Source organism: Cynocephalus volans, chromosome 13 (genome assembly GCF_027409185.1).
Source record: "Cynocephalus volans isolate mCynVol1 chromosome 13, mCynVol1.pri, whole genome shotgun sequence".
Classification (NCBI taxonomy): domain Eukaryota; kingdom Metazoa; phylum Chordata; class Mammalia; order Dermoptera; family Cynocephalidae; genus Cynocephalus; species Cynocephalus volans.
In genome coordinates, this window is record NC_084472.1 from 92805457 (window position 1) to 92822363 (window position 16907).

Genomic DNA, 16907 nt, shown 5'->3' on the forward strand with positions numbered 1-16907 from the left:
TAGATTTGTATTAACACAGAAAGATGTTTATATAAAACTATAATATGAAATCAGCAGGATATAAAATACTAAATACCCTAATTCTATTTTTTAACATAAATATATGTATGCATTGACATAGGAATAAATTGAAAGGAAATACATTAAAATGTGAACAGCAGTGGTTTTTCTCCAGGAAGTGGGATTTGATATAATCAATCGACATTTTCTATATTATCTGTCATTAACTTTTTTAAAAAATGAAAACAACATATTCAAATTCTGCAGTGCACTTCTAAAGCCAGATATCCTTTAAATTCTGAGCTAGTAACTGTTTTCTGCAAAATCCATAGCTACATCAGGTAAACCAGAAATCCCAAGGTTAGGGTTTTAATTATTCAACAGTGGGCCTCTGCTGATAGAGATTCTAAAAAAGGGAAAATGTAAGACTCTGTATATGGCCTCAAACAATGTCAAGTGTAGTTTAATGTTGGGAGTGCTATTCTAAGTTATGATCACCAATTCCAAAATTCAGAGAAGGGTCTATACAAAGATACCAATTGAAAAGAAGAAAAGAAAACTATTCATTAAAAAATAGGTCCCCTTGATGGCCAGCTGCAAAAAAAAAATTGGGATTTAAAAAAATAATATCATAGTGGGGAAGATATTTGAGAAGACAAAACCCAGAAACTATAAAAGATTCAACTTATAAGAAGCAACATCAGAAAAAGCAACAACTGGGAAAAATCTGCAACTAATATCATAGACAAAGGACTAACTTCCTTAATCTATAAATACCTTTTGTAAACCAAGAAAATCAGACAATAAAAATATACACAAGATATAAACACAAAATTCAAAACAGTGGTTATTTTTAGGAGCAAGGGAGAGAGAAGTATTTGGGGAGAAGCCCACAGAAAGCTTCCAAGATACTAATAAAATTACCATTAGATTTTAAACTAGGTGATGGGTTCACAGGTGTTTTATTATTCTTTAGTCTCTCTGTGTGGATATGTATTTGCGTGTGTACATAAGTATACAATTATACACATAAATGCATATATATACATGTATATTCAGTATGTATACTAAAAAAAGGTTAAATGTATTGAACAAGAGGCAGGATAAAGGGAGAGATAATTTTGAGTGAAAAATGTGTATCGGTATTTCTGTGAGGAATCTATAAAAATTACAATGCACGTATTTTTTGATCCAGTATTTCTACTTCAAGAAAATTCACTCTAAATATATAATTGTACATGTATTATATGAAGTTACATTATACAAGGCTATTTATTGTAACATCTTGTGTTATAGTGAAAAATTCAAAATGAATTATTGACAGAGAGCCTCATATGTAAAACAACTAGTATGCTCTTGAATACACATAGAGCTGCAATGACAAAATAAAGAAAAAAGTATAGATATATAGATAGATAAATAAAAGGGATTCCATTACATATTATTTTGGGGAAAAATATGTAGAAAAGTGGTATAATTGGCATATTAAAAATAAATACATACATGCTTGCATACTTACAGGTTCTCTAGAAAAGGGATAATTGGTTGGACGGGGAGTAGATGTGGGGAAGTCTGAGTACTATGCATTCAAAAATAAATTTTTAAAGCAACTTTCCACATAGACTTGTAATTTAGCTATCTAAGAAAATTAAATGCATCTGGTAATTATACATAGGACAATTCCAGTTGCACAAATTAAAACCTTCACAGAAGAAAGGGAATTGTAAGAAACACTCTATATCAAATTGATTATAGTTGATGAAACTCAGAGGGATTAGTTTATATTTCTCAATTTTCATAACGACAGCCCATGGACACTTAACAACACAAACTTTCAGTGTTTTTCATAAGCTATCATAAACAATTGTCCTGACAGTATTTAAAGCAAAATAACATTTTAGTTCCTTCCTCCTGTACAGGGGAAATACTCAGTTGCTCTCCCAGGTCATTCAGCAAAGACCAGAGTCCTGGTTCATAGCATATTGGCGAATTTACAAAAAGATACCTCCTCAGCTTTCTGCAATGATACAATTGTGTCCCAGACCCTCTCTGGTAGATCAGAATGGATGCAAACTTCTCCAGTGAATTACCTTCTTCTAGGGGCTGGGATGGAGGTGTGGTAAGGGAGGAGTCAGAACTATTATTTCAGTCAACCCCTGGGCTGGGTCTGGTTTGTAATATCATCCTCCGAGGTTACTTTGAATACAGCTCCCCAAGGACTACACGGAGTTATTTGATTTTGTCAGATCCATACCGGAGCCTGATGTTTCTGTGTCTGGGTATGGCCGAAACATGAGGATATAGAGATATTCATTGGAATTCTTTTTCAGCTTTTCTGGGGTTTGAATTTTTCAAAATCAAAAGCTGAGATTTAAAAAAAGAAAGGGAAGTCTGGCCAGGAAGCCTTTCCAGACACTGAAAACTTAAGATACAAAGTTTTCTGAGCTGGCTGGTTAGCTCAGTTGGTAAGAGGCTCAGCCTTACAACACGAAGGTCACGGGTTCTTATCCCAGTGCTGGCTGATCACACACACACACAAAAATAGTTTCCTAACCTCAGGCTTGATTTTGCAATCTGGTGAGAGATAGGGGTCTAGTTTCAGACTTCTGCACATGGGTATCAGAGACCTAACAGTGGCATGTGGGTGGGGGGTTGGGTGGAAAGCAGAATCTACACCTTTTGTTGGTGGAGTGATGCTCTTGTATAAAATATATGATTATTCCTTATCTTCATCATTTTTTTATTGAAATGTATTGATTATATATATTTATAGGGTCCACAGTTATATTTCAATAAATGTATACAAATGTGATCAAATCAGTGTAATTAACATATTCCTCATTACAAAACTTAATCATTTCTTTGTTTTGTGGACATGCCATCTCCTCTCTTCTAGCTGTTTGATAACATTAAGTAAATTGTTAGTTATTGATGCCTAGCTCAACTGCTCACCAATACAACTTATTTTTCTAGCTGTAATTTCAGGTCCATTAACCAAATTCTCACTATCCTTCCTTCCCCCTCCTGCTTCCCGCCTCCAGCAGCCTCAGTTCTACGCCCTCCCTCTAAAAGCTCAGCTCACTGTTGTTGTTTATTTATTTATTTACTTTAGCTGCCACATGAGTGAGAGCACGCTGTGTTTCTCTTTCTGTGTCTGGCTTATCTCACTTAACATAATCTTCTCCAAGCTCATCCATGTTGCTGCAAAAGGCAGAATTTCATTCTTCTCTTTTTTTATGGCAGAGTAGTGTTCCATTGTGTATGTATAGCCCATTTCCTATGTCCAGTCATCTAGTCATGGCCATTTGGTTGGTTCCATGTCTTGCCTATTGTGAACAGAGCTGCGATAAACATGGGTGTGCAGGCATCCCTTCGGCATGATGGTTTACATTCCTTTGGGTATAAACCCAGCAGCGGGATTAATTGCTTGAATGGTAGTTCTATCTGTAGTTGTTTGAGAAAACTCCATATTGTTTTCCACAATGGCTGTACTAATTTACAATCTTACCAGCAATGTGTAAGTGCTCCCTCTCTCCACATTCTTGCCAGTATTTGCTATTTTTTGATAATAGCCAATTTAACTAGAATGCAGTGATATCTCAATGCGGTTTTGATTTGCATTTCCCTGATGATTGGTGATGTTGAGAATTTTCTCATATACTGGTTGGCCATTTGTATGTCTTCTTTTGAGAACTGTCTATTCATTTCCTTTGCCTATTTTTAATTGGATTTTGTTGTTGTTGTTGTTGTTATTGAGTTGAGTTCCTTGTATATTCTAGATATTAGTCCCTTGTCAGATGCATAGTTTACAGATATTTTCTCTCATTCTGCAGGTTGTCTCTTTCCTTGGTTGATTGTTTCCTTTGCTGTTCAAAGCTTTGCAGTATAACCTTTTTCTTATAATCCCTTTTGTTTATTTTTGCTTTTGTTGCCTATGCTTTTGAGGCCTTATTCATAAAATCTTCGCCCAGTCTTACATCCTGAAGCATTTCTGTGTTTTCTTCTAGAAGTTTTATAGTTCCAGGTCTTACATATAAGTCTTTAATACATTTTGAGTTGATTTTGCTAAATGGTGAGAGTTAGGGGTCTAGTTTCAGTCTTCTACACATGGATATCCAGTATTCCCAGCACTGTTTATTAAAGAGGCTGTCCTTTCCCCAATGTAAGTTTTTGGTGCCTTTGTCTAAGATCAGTTGGCTGTAAAAGTGTGGATTTCTTTTAACACCTTTTTGTCATCATACTCTTTTAAGGATCATAATGACAACATACCACCTGTATTAGTTATCTATCACTTTGTAACACTATAACCACAAACTTAATGCCTTAAAACAACTACATTTATCATCTCATGGGTCAGGAGTCAGGAATAAGTTGGCTGGGTCCTTTGCAAGGCTACTGCTATGTACTGAATGTTTGTGCCCCCCAAAACTCATATGCTAAATCCTAACACCCAATGGGATCATTTTTGGATGTAGGGCCTTTGCAGATGGGTTAGGTCATAGGGCAGAACAGTCCTGAGTAGGATTCGTAGCTTTATAATAGATGCCCCAGAGAAGTCTCTGGCCCATTCTACGGTGTGAGGAGGAGGAGGACACAGTGAGAAGACAGCCATCAATGAACCAGGAAGCTGGCTCTCACCAGACACCAAATCTGCCAGTGCCTTGATCTTGGACTTCTGAAGCCTCCAAAACTGTAAGAAATAAATTTCTGTTGTTGGTAAGCCAACTAGTCTGTGGTATTTTTGTTTTAGCAGCCCAAACAGATTAAGAGAGCTAGATCAAGATGTCAGCTTCATGGCTGAGTTATCTTCTAAAAGCTTGACTGAGGAAGGATTCACCTCTAAGCTCATATGGTTGTTGGAAGCATTCAGTTCCTTGCAGGCTCTTGGATGGAAGGACTCAGTTTCTTGCTGGCTGTTGGCCAGAGGCTCTACAGTTCCTTGCCATGTGGACCATTACACATGGCTGCTTGCTTTGTCACAGCCAGAGAAGGAGTATCTCAGAAAGACAAATGTTCTGTGTCTTATGTCACATAATCACAGAAACAACATCCTGTTACCTTTGCTGTCACAGGTCCCACCCACACTCAAGGGGAGGGGATCACACAAGGCATGAACACCAGGAGATGGGGTTGTGGGCGCACTTTAGAGACTGTCCACCACATCACCTTAAACATAAAAAGTCACCTTTTTTTAAAAAAAAGTAATGTTCCAACTGCTCTTCCTTATAGTTACAGAGATCATTTCCATTGAAGTTTTCATCCCTAAGACCTTCACATAACTCATCTTATGTAGTTGAAGCTAAGTTTCTCCTGAAGGGTATACACATCTCCTTTTTCAACGTTTGTTTCTAGTTCGGATATTTCCAAATAAAAGATAAAATATTCTAAGAAAATCTTTTATCCTGTTTTATACTGTTCTTATGTTTGTACAATCATCACAGATAGCTACTTTAAAAATCTTTAGAAACTGGAATAACTTTATAAATTATAATTTGGAAAGTTTTCTGATATTTCATGTCATTTTCCCTGGATCATATCTTTGCAATGAGCTCTGTAGTGCATGGCATTCTTTTCTCTTGCTGACTTGATTATGTCATAATCTCTTCTTTCTCCAAGAACAGGTACTATTCCCAATGTCTTAAAGCATGCTATGCTTTTTCACTTCTTCCTGAAAGTTAAAAAGATTTTCTTATGATATCCACAGATGCTGATATACATACTAAAAGGATAAAGTTTCAAAACATCAAAATCATTGATTATGATGCCATTGTAAAACCATTTTATGTTCTGAATAAACAGACACAAACCCCAAGTAAACAGGGGTTTGCACAGACCACTAATCATTCTTCATCCCACACATTTTTATTGAGTACTTCCCATGTGCCAGTAACTGGACAATTTGGGGGGACACAAACTCGATCTTTTAGGAACACATAATCCAATGCTAGAAGACCATGTTTCTGTAGGATATGACCAAAGATAGGCAGATGCAATTTATGGCTATGATTTTTCTATAGAAACATATATATCAGTGAAAAAGATGAAACCAGATACAAACATCTCTATGAAGGAATCTCTTTTCCTTTTTAATCAGTCACTAGTGCTCAAATTCCTTATTAAAATTATCCACAATATTCTCAATTTTCTTTTGAAAATAAAATAAGTGTCTTTTGTAAGGCCATGATGCTAGAAAAGGGCCTATCTAGGGAAAGGGCGAGGGAACCTGTCCATACTAAAATCAGAAGTTGGTTTCCATCTAACCAGGGCCCACTTGGGTTTCCCTGTTTCTAGGGTCAATATTATTAGTTTCCAGGAGAACCATTAGGATACCTTTATTCTTTACATGTTTGCTATGTGGCAAGCTCCAAAAAAGCTTTAGAAGTTTAAAGTAAAGTTATTTACTCATTTAATACTTTCTAATAACCCAATAAGGGTAATACTATTCTTTCCTATTTTACAGGCGATGCAATTGAGGTATGAGAGAGGTTATGTAATTCTTCCAAGGACTTGTGGCCAGTCAGTAACAGAGAGGACATAGCAGATGCTGGGATCATGCAGGCAGTCTAACCCCATATTGCTCTGCAGCCTTGGATATCAATTCACTAGCTCTCTATTCCTGAGAATGGAAATGGGACACATGAAAGAGTAGGTGACTGATCCTGCCTACAGCAGAGCTCCAGCTGCTCTGGAACATGTTTCTCTTATAAGTGAAGAAAATGATGCTTGGCTTTGTCAGACATACTTGTCTGTCATTGACCAGAACACTCAGATTCAAATGAAAATTAGGTACAGCAATTCTTGATTTTAAAGGATCTGTGCTCAAACCCTTCTCTGGTGCTTTCCCCACTGATGATCATTTAGATGAATAACCATTTGTCAAAAACTTCCCAAAGCCAAATTATGCCTTGGAGGCACCCTGAGAAAACTATCATTTATCAAACATGAGTCATGCTAAAATCCCCTGGTTTCATTTTACTATAGTCCCATGATAAAATCAGTTTTAAAAAATTTTTGGTCCTAATGTCTATATGTCATTCTTCTCAGAATGAGGTCATCATTTTCACTGATTTTGCTTAAGGATACTTGCTGATTCTGCCTCTCTTTGGTGGGACACACCAGGTGTTACAAGAGTAAATAGTCAGTCTCAGTGCCCATAGGCCATTATTATCGCAGTTTCCAGATATAAGGCTGTTACTCAAGATTATTCTTTAGTTGTACTCTGCCTCTAGAACACTCTTCTTAAGAGAATCTCAAAGGTCTACATAGGGATCAAAAACAAGCAGATCAACATTTGAAAAATTTTTTTGTTGTTAGAATTTTATTTGAATAACTTCAAACAAAAATCCTGATTCCTGTTTCTCTGGGAAAATAATGTGACTATCCAGCCATAATGGACCCTTTATTTATTTCCATCATGTAACATTTTTTTTTTTTTACAGTGGAACTCTCCATTCACCTTAGTCAAGAATGCCCTGTTCTATTTGTTTCTTACACCTGTAGGATTTCAATTGCTGTTCTAAATCTGTGCTACTCAGCATGGTTAAGCAGCAGCAGCATCACCTGGGGACTTTCCAGAAATGCAGAATTTCAGGCCCCACTTCATACTTGAGTAAACAGAGTCAGCATTTAACAAGAGCAATGGATGATTTCATTGCACATTAATGTTTGAGAGGCTCTGATCACTCCCTGTCTCACCTTCACTCACCACGTTACCAATGCGCAATTTTATGTTCCAGCAATACTGAACTCCTTGTAATTTCCTACTCAAATCAGCTGTTTTTCTTCTCCTTGACTTTATGGTGCTGTTCCTTTTGCCTAGATGACCTTCTCCAAGTCACCCACATTGTCCTGGATAATTCAAATTCACCTTTTGGCCCCCTCTAAGAAGACTTTTCAGCATCTCATCCCCTCTCCCTGCACCATCCCAACTGTAGTGAGGTAAGGCATTCCTCCTCTGGGTTCTGCTAATATGTTGTATGTGATTTTTCAAGATTGCTGAAAAATCATGTTGTTATCTAGACTTTGAAGATCTTATAAGCACGGCAAATCTTTTATTCATTTTTCTAGCATTATGTCCTATAGTGAGTTGAATGGTGGCTCCCAAAAAGGTATGTCCATGTCCTAATTTCTAGGCCCTGTGAATGTGACCTTATTTGCCAAAAAGGGCCTTTGCAGATGTTATTGTGGTATCCAGTGGGCACTAAATCGAACTCCTGGAGCCACCAGGAGCTGGAAGAGACAAGGATGGATTCTTCTCTAAGAACTTCAAAAGGAGACGGGTCCTACCAACACCTTGATTGAAGACTTCTGGCCTCTAGAACAGAGAGAATAAATTTCTGTTGTTTTACGCCACTCAGTTTGTAATAATCTTTTCTGGCAGGGACTCCTAAGAAACTAAGACAGTGCCTAATATATCATTTGATAATTTTCTTTTTTTTTTTTTAAATATCAATTGAATTTATTCCAAGTTACTAAGCTCCAAGGCACATTACAGTGTTCTCTTAACTACAGAAATGTAAAATGGATACAGAGCAGATTCTCCACATCTAACATTTTGCTATGCTGTTCCAAATTATCCTTGCATCAGTAAAGCCAAAACAAAACAGCACATGAAGAGCCAACACATTCAGGTCAGTGGAAACAAACTGAAACATTCTACTTGCATTATAATAGCTGCCAATCACTGAGTACCTACTAACCACCAGGCGTTTTTGCAGGTGCTTTTCAGATGCTTTGGACAGTTAAACTGGGGAGTGGGTGCAAAGGTAGTTTAAGAAAAGGGCCCGAATCAAAATAGGCTCAGACTCAGAGGATGAGAATGTTTGTGTATCACACACATTCTCTTTTAAAGGGCTTGACTACAGATAAGACCTTTAATAATCAGTTCCACCTATGAAAGGTGGTCAGCTTTTTTCACCATCCAGCCTGTGCCTGCTCAAAGACTCATGAAATCCCCGAAACACTAATACAGATAATCAAAAAAAAGAACATGAACGTGAACCAGCCAGCCACCAAAAAAGAAAAGAAAAACAAAGAACATGAAGAGGGTAGATGGATCAAAGAATGAGTCAGATACCAAAACCTAACTGAGCAGTTTAAAACACATGAAGACTTCAACTGCTATGTGTGCCTTTCTTTCCCCCATTCATAACATCAGTGGGATTACAGGAAATGGTATTTCTTACAGCAGATGCCTACTGAAGTTTAACAATTCCTTAATTATTTTCTGAAAAACTAATTATAAAATAGGATACTAAGAGTAGCACCTATAGGCAGTAGTGTGCTGGTCTATGTTTAACAACCAGGTGGGGGTGGGGGAGCCCTAATTTATAGTGTTCGTTGATTTCCCTAATGTGGACATATCCACCAAGACTGATTTCAAGGTATGAATGTGATGTCACTGGCTGGTAAAATTCCTAAAAATTGGCTCTAGCAGGTTCCAGCACAGCAAGAGAATAAGGAGACCTAACTAGCACAAAAGAAGCATTGCAGGTTCAGAGTAGAAAAGCCCACTGACTTAAAGTGGGAAGAAACTGAGAGAGACTGGAAGAGGCTGAATAATGCTTTCAGCCAAATTAAACTACCTACCCAAGTATCACCAAGGGGAGGAGAGAAAAGAGTAGCACCTACAATGTGATCCGATCGTCTCTCTCCACCTACTCACGGGTACAGAGCAAAGCTCATGCCATGTTGCTTTCTTGCTGCATATGACCCAGTGAGGTGTAAGGGGCAGTCTCCTGTGAGCTGGCACAAAAGACTTTTTCCAAAGAAATGAGAACTGAACACATAATGTCCTACCCTGATGTTCAACAATACTTGGACAAAAGAAAATTTAGCCACTGGCTTTAGGCAATTTGCTACTGAAAGCCAAGACTATGAACCACCCAAAAACGTTTGGTTAGCAAGAACAGCGTGCTTATCCATACTTGTTTACGATCCTTGTCTCACTGTGATCACCGATCCATAGCTATCATGTCATAAAGTTTGCCCAACATCTATCAGTTCTGTGCCTTGTAAAACCTAACTTAGAAATCACCAGGCCCAGGGCCTAACACACTGCAGATAATCTTTGTCTGTTTCCCATTTTTGATCCACAGGAGATCCTGCCAACTATCTTATCTCATGTTGCAGTAACTCTCATAAACATGTTTGTTTTCCGGCAGTCTATTTATGGGAGTAGGCAGTCATTACAGTTAAAAGAGGATCTCAAATACAAAATCCTCCCTCGCCCACTTTGGATGCTCTTGTTTGAAAGAGAGTAATCCTTAGAACTCCAGCAACGATACTGTGATCGATGTGATCAAAGCTAAGGGCAGAAGGCAAAATGCTGAGGTGGGAGGGTGGGAAGGATGAATGCGGGGTGGGAAGGATGAATGCGGGGTGTGAAGGACAGAAAAAACACAGATCAGTCTTGAAATGGTTGAGCTGACATGATTCACTTACTTCCAGTCACTCTGCCCTGTTGACAGGTGTTTTAGAGTGTTCAGGGCTGCTTTGTCACTCAGTGCTGATGTGGTAGAGTGAGGGCATTTACTGTGAGCTACAGATTGGTAGGAAGAGCAAGCAGGGACATATGGATACAGATGCACAGACAAACCCTCAATAAGGTCAGATGACATTCCCAATTTTTTCTTTTTCTTTTTTTATAAATAGTAGAGAAACTTCACTGGAATAAGGCGGCAGTAAGAGTAAGAGCAGATATCTCCATGTATCTTTCATGCAAGTTGCTACTGTATCTTTGTATAAGTCACTGTTGTGATGGATCCCAAAAGTTTAATTTTAAGCTAACCCAGACATTTTATATACAATGCTTAAGTTACTCTCCCAAAATACTCAGACACACAATTGATGTCTGTAATATTTCCATTCATAACATTTTTTACAGGCTTGGGGACCTACCTGGGATAGGAATTGCCAGCAGAACACATCTTTATTCTGGGAGAAAAAAAATCAGACTGTGCCCTCAGATTTATTGTTCTCAATCTCCTGTTGTTCTGAGTGCCTGGCAGATCCTATGCCCCCAAGAGATCAAGCAATTTATTTAAAAATTATTAATAATCAGTTTATTTCATTAAGCATTCAAGACAATTCCCATCCATCCACAGTTCAAAATATTGCTTACAAGTTGTTCATAGCTATTAAGCTGGCAAACTATTAGCCTAGGACGCACAAGTTTTTAGACATAAGTTTAAGGAAACATTTCAGTATTGTTGGAGGACAAAAAAAAAACAAACAAAAAAAACACTCACAAAATAACCAATAACTGATCACTGCTCTCTGCAGGAAATACCAGGTGGAACGTCTCCGTGTCTTTCTCTGTTTTTCCCTTTAGGTATGTTTACTACCAGAATAATTTTCTATATTAGACTGTTTTCATTTTATTATGTTTCCCATAGGTGCCAACTGCTGCAAGCCCGAAGCAGTTGAAATAGCATATTGATTTATTTTTGCCAAATTTTCATTTTGTGTGCTCAGGATTCAAGCTTGTCTGAGGACCTTCCTAGGCCTTCACTTCTTTGTCTCATGTCTTGCTTCTTATTTTCCCCCTTAAATGGATGAGGTTTCCTGTATTTATTATTATTATCATTTGTCATTATTATAATTGCCCTTCTCTCTTTCTCTGGAAGTGTATAGATTTACTCATGAGATGCAAAGTTCTTGATAACAGTTCAGTTAGTATACTTTAAAAAATCCCTCTTACGATTGTCATAGAAATAATATGATATTCCTCATAAGCTCTGACATTAAAATTTGCTTGGTTGTTTAATAAAAATGCAGTCCACCATATATTCATTCTTCTATTGTTTGAATTCAATTTACTTGTATCAAAGTAATATATATATATACTTTGTCTCAAAAAGCAATAGGCTTATAATTAAAAAAAGATCAAAATGAAACTATGGGTCCAAGACTCTCCCCTCCTCCATTCCTGCTACAACCATGTTCGACTCAGTTCTCCCTCATAAAATTTACAAGCTATTTCTTATCTTTTCAATTTTAGACATTACCAATAGCTTTCTACCATAAGAAACAAGGATTAATTTTTATTATCCTCCACTCTCTATAGATAACTTCCTCTCCCCTTCATTCCAATACAGTCATAGCAACATTTAATTAAATCATTTTCCATTGTGGAGTTTATGATCAAGAAATATCCTTCAGCTGAGTAAATAGAAATACTCTTCATTAATAACTTTGTTTTTTATGGAGTTAACAATTGTCTTATTTTTCTATATGTTTAGTTTTTGTTCCTTTTTTTTTTTTTTTAATGAACTGAACACAAAATTCATCCCTTAAACTTTCCTATGGGGCTATAATTCTTGTCTTGATATAGTCAAACATCTAATAATCAGTTCTATTAATTTTTTTCTTTCAAGGCACCTGTCTGTGAATCTTCTACCTTTTGTTCTAATTGAGCTAGCTGGTGCTGTCATCCCAGGAATTTTCTCCTTCACCATCATTTTGTTAATTCCCTTACCTCTTTCCTTTTATATACTCAAGATGTGTACTGGGCAAAACTTAATAACTGATGCTGAATGATGAGGACATGTTATTGGCTTACTAGAAAAGTCTATTTTATTAAGTACCTATCATCTTGACAAAACAAAAAACAAAATCCAACTCTTAGGGAATTCCTTAGATAAAATTATACTTCAAAGCTTCAAGGGCAAACTGCCTCAACTGCTCATTGACAGCAGGTATCTTTTTTTGTTGTCTCATGAAAAACAAATACCTAGCATGTATCGAGCGCTTAATAAATATTTGTTGGTTGTCCTGTTGACCATTCATTCAAAGCCCTCACCATCATGGAGTTTACATTCCAGAGAGGAAAGATAGGTAATAAGTTAAATATACAATTTTAACTCAGGGCTGGCTGTTTAGCTCACTTGGCTAGAGCATGATGCTGATAACACCAAGGTCCAGGATTCAATCCCTGTACCAGTGAGCTGCCAAAACAAACAAAAAATAATATTAATCCAGGTAATGTTCAATGCTTTAAAGAAAATCACATAGGATAAGAGAATAAGAGAATGAGGATTAGATTTCTCCATGGAGGGAGACAAAGGAAGGTAAGAGTGAAAGCAACCAGTTTGGAGGCTATGACCATCATGTAACTGAAAGATGAGAGTCTGGACTAGTGTGGAAAGAAGGAAAGTAGAAAAAAAGTTTGGATTGGGCTATATATCGAAGGTAGAGCTGACAGCAATAAACATAGAATGGAAGCAAAATAAAGGAGTCAATAACTCCAAAGCAGGTCTGAATCAATGTGAGCCCCTGATGCTTACGTAAAACATGGGATGCCTAGGAGGTCGGTGCATTGGGAATTTAGTTGGCTCTGACAGAAGGTATGGAGACACATGGCAAAAAGTGATGGAAAAGGGGACAAACAATGAGGGCCTAAGAGGCCCTTTATTAAAGGATGACTTTGTTTATAATGGATGTGAGAAGAGATAATTGAAGGCAAGAAGGGAGACTAATGTAGTAAGTTAGAAATATGAAGAGGACTAAATTGAGGAAATAGGTTTTCATTTACCGTTAACTAAGATTCCACAATAATTTAATTCTACCCATAAAACAAATTGAATTACTCAAGAAATCAAGAAAAACACAGGTGGGGTGGGGAAGACATTCTTGATGGATATTCACATGTCCTTTTCATATATTTGGAGAGAGGCTTTGGTCTTTGATGGAGTTTGGATGTATTGTCCTCCCAGAACTCATTTGGAAATTTGATCTCCAGTGTGGCAGTTTGTGGCAGATCCCTCATGAATGGATTAATGCTCTCCCTAGGTGGGAGGATTAATGAGTGAGTTCTCGCTCATTAGTTCCCAAGAGAGCTGGTTGTTTAAAATACACTGGCACCTCCCCTCTCTCTGCTTCCACCATCTTGCAATGTGAGACCCTTGGGTCACTGTTGCCACCACCAGATGGACTTTGGACTTCCCAGCCTCAGAAACTGTAAGCAATAAATTTAATTTTCTTTGTGAATCATCCAGTTCCATGTATTCTGTTATAAGCAACACAAATGGACTAATATAGTCTTAAAGAGTTGAAGTATGTCACATGCCTTCTCCAGTTCCCCAAATTTCTATAGACCCTGGAAACTCTGCCTTTCCCTCCACTATAGGCAATCTCACTAACTCCACAATGAAGAGAGGGTGATATATTCTCAGAGGAATTTCACATGGATAGTTCCTGGACTAAAATTCACTCACTGGGAGTTCTAAATCTTACCATCGAAAGTAGGAACAGCGTTTAGCTTCAGAAGTCCCACAGGCCAAAGAGCAATGATAAGAGGTAAGGAGATTGCAGCAGGAACCCTTAGACCCTCACACCCACCCCACTTTATCAAATAGAAAATCCATTAAGTATCTCTAAGTATGTGGAATGACCACATAGTTCTACCTGAAACAAGAAACAAAACACAAGGTCATCTTTCGCTGATGAGAGAGTGTCCATTAGGGTGAACACAAAGCTCACTAAAATACTCATTTAGGGGGAAAAAAACATTCACATAAGGTTTTAATCTATTTTTTAATCAAAAAAATTATTATACAAATACACACATATATTTCATAAAAATAGTTTTATATTAAGTTTCCATCAAGAGCTTCTTTTGAGAAATGCGAATTTCTTTTACCTCTTTGCTTCCCCTCCTTCCCCTCCAGTCAACCTGTTATCTGACTGTGAATACCTTCAGGGAGATTCAATCTGTGTGGGTGCAAGGAATAAAAAGCCTGGGTTTTCAAGACTTTAAACTACCACTACCTGATGATTTTGAGCATATTGGCTCTATTTGTGTCAAAGTAAAATAAAAATAAAAGCATCTACCTTTTAGGCTTAAAAGGACTGGATGAGGTAACAGAAACATCTGGAACCTTTGCTGGCAGATAGCAAATGTACAACGAACTGAATTATTATTTTTAAAAGACATATAATATTTAAATTCAAATGCTTTCTTTTTATCACTCTACCACATTTATTACTGCTCCAGATAAATTGTTTCTTCTCACGTGAGGGTAAATTTCCAATCTCACACCTGATTTTCTCCAGGGCAAAAATCCCAGTTTCCTATATACTTTGTAATTTGTCAAGACACAGCTAAAATACAACCTTCTCCATCTCTCGCCATTCCCCAAACTATGTGATTTTTAACTCCAATGTATTTCCATAGTGTTCATCACATGCTAATCAAGAAATCTGAGAAATCAAAGCTTCAAATCCCTTCCCTATTCCCCATGAACTCTTTATCCTGTAATTTCTTTTCTTGCTTTACACAAGATTGAAGAAAACCAACTGCAGTGAGGTCACCTCACTTTCCTCCTTAGCCTCAGATACACTATTTAAGGCAGATTTCCTTCCCTCTCATTTGAGGATAGAAGGAGCTGGTCTAGATTTGTATGAGCTGAGACTTCCTGAGCTCCTCTTGCTAATTCTTAACCCAGAAGAGTATTAGTAGTTCAGCTATAAAGAACCTTACAGCTTGACTCCTCTGCACATTTGTAGAGCACTTTTTCCAAGTTATAACTACAGACAACCCTGGATTTTCTACTTGATCAATACATTTGTTGCCCAAGGTGCATTTATTAAATGCAAAATGTTTTAACTATACAGATTATCTTCCCAGTGTGGTGGGATACTCCCAGGTGTTCTGGATGCTTCTCTGATAGCCTGAGATCTCCTAGGTCTTATTTAGCCCAGATATCCAAGACTTACAGTTTGTTTTGTTTTGGGTTTTGGCAGCTGACCAGTACAGAGATTGAACCCCGGACCTTGGTGTTGTCAGCACCATGCTCTAACCAACAGAGCTGACCAGCCAGCCCTCGCATGTACAGTTTCTTGAAGCTACTTCTGATTATACCTTACCCTGCCAACAATCTTCACAAAATGGCCATTTGACTGGCAGTCCTAGGCATGAATCATGACTGCTTGAATGTCACTAAGAGGATAAAGGGAAAGCTCACCAAAATCTGCATACTAACACCTCGGCACCATCACCATGTCTTTACATTTTAAAACTTAAAATTGCACATTTCTTCCTTCTGTTAGCTTTGTTCTTTATCTTGGCTGCATATTATAATCACCTAGAAAGCTTTGAGAAAAGGTTGCCTGATTTCCAACCTGAGATTCTGATGTAATCGATGTGGAGGGTGGCTTGGATATTAGGATTTTTAAAAACCCCTCGGTTGATTTTAAGATACACAGTATTTGCAAACCCACTGCTGTACAAGGAATACCATTTTCACACCAACTTTGTTATGGGTTAAATTGTGTTCCTTCTTCCAACCCCCCCTCCCTGCAAAAAGATACATTGAAGTCCTAACACCCTGTACCTCAGAATGTGACCTTATTTGGAAATAGGGTTATTGAGTTAAAATGAGGTCGTATTGTGGGGCGGACTCCTAATCCATATGACTGGTGTCCTTATTTTAAAAATGCCATGTGAAGAGACAGAGACAGAGCACCAAGATGAAGGCAAGGGTGGGAGTGTTGCATCAACAAGCCACCAACAGCAAAAGTTGCCAGCAAACCACAAGAATCCAGGAGACAGGCATGGGCACAGTCCTCAGAGGAAGCCAGTTTGAGACTTCTAGCCTTCAGAACCATGAGACAGCACATTTCTGTTGTTTAAGCCACCAGGCTCATGGTACTTTATTATGTATAGTAGCCCTAGCAAATGAATACACCATTTCACCTGCGTATTCTTTACTTTTTAGTTTTTACACAGGTATACCTCCCAGTAGGACTTTGACACCCACCACCACCCACCCAGCCCCACAATTTGCCACACCATTTCTGTGTTGCTTTTTTCCTTACTCTCTCATATGTATTCACTGTGCATTTGTGTGCCAGTGACTGTTGAACAGACTGTTTAGCACCAGGAGATAAGAGGATGAGCAGGGGGA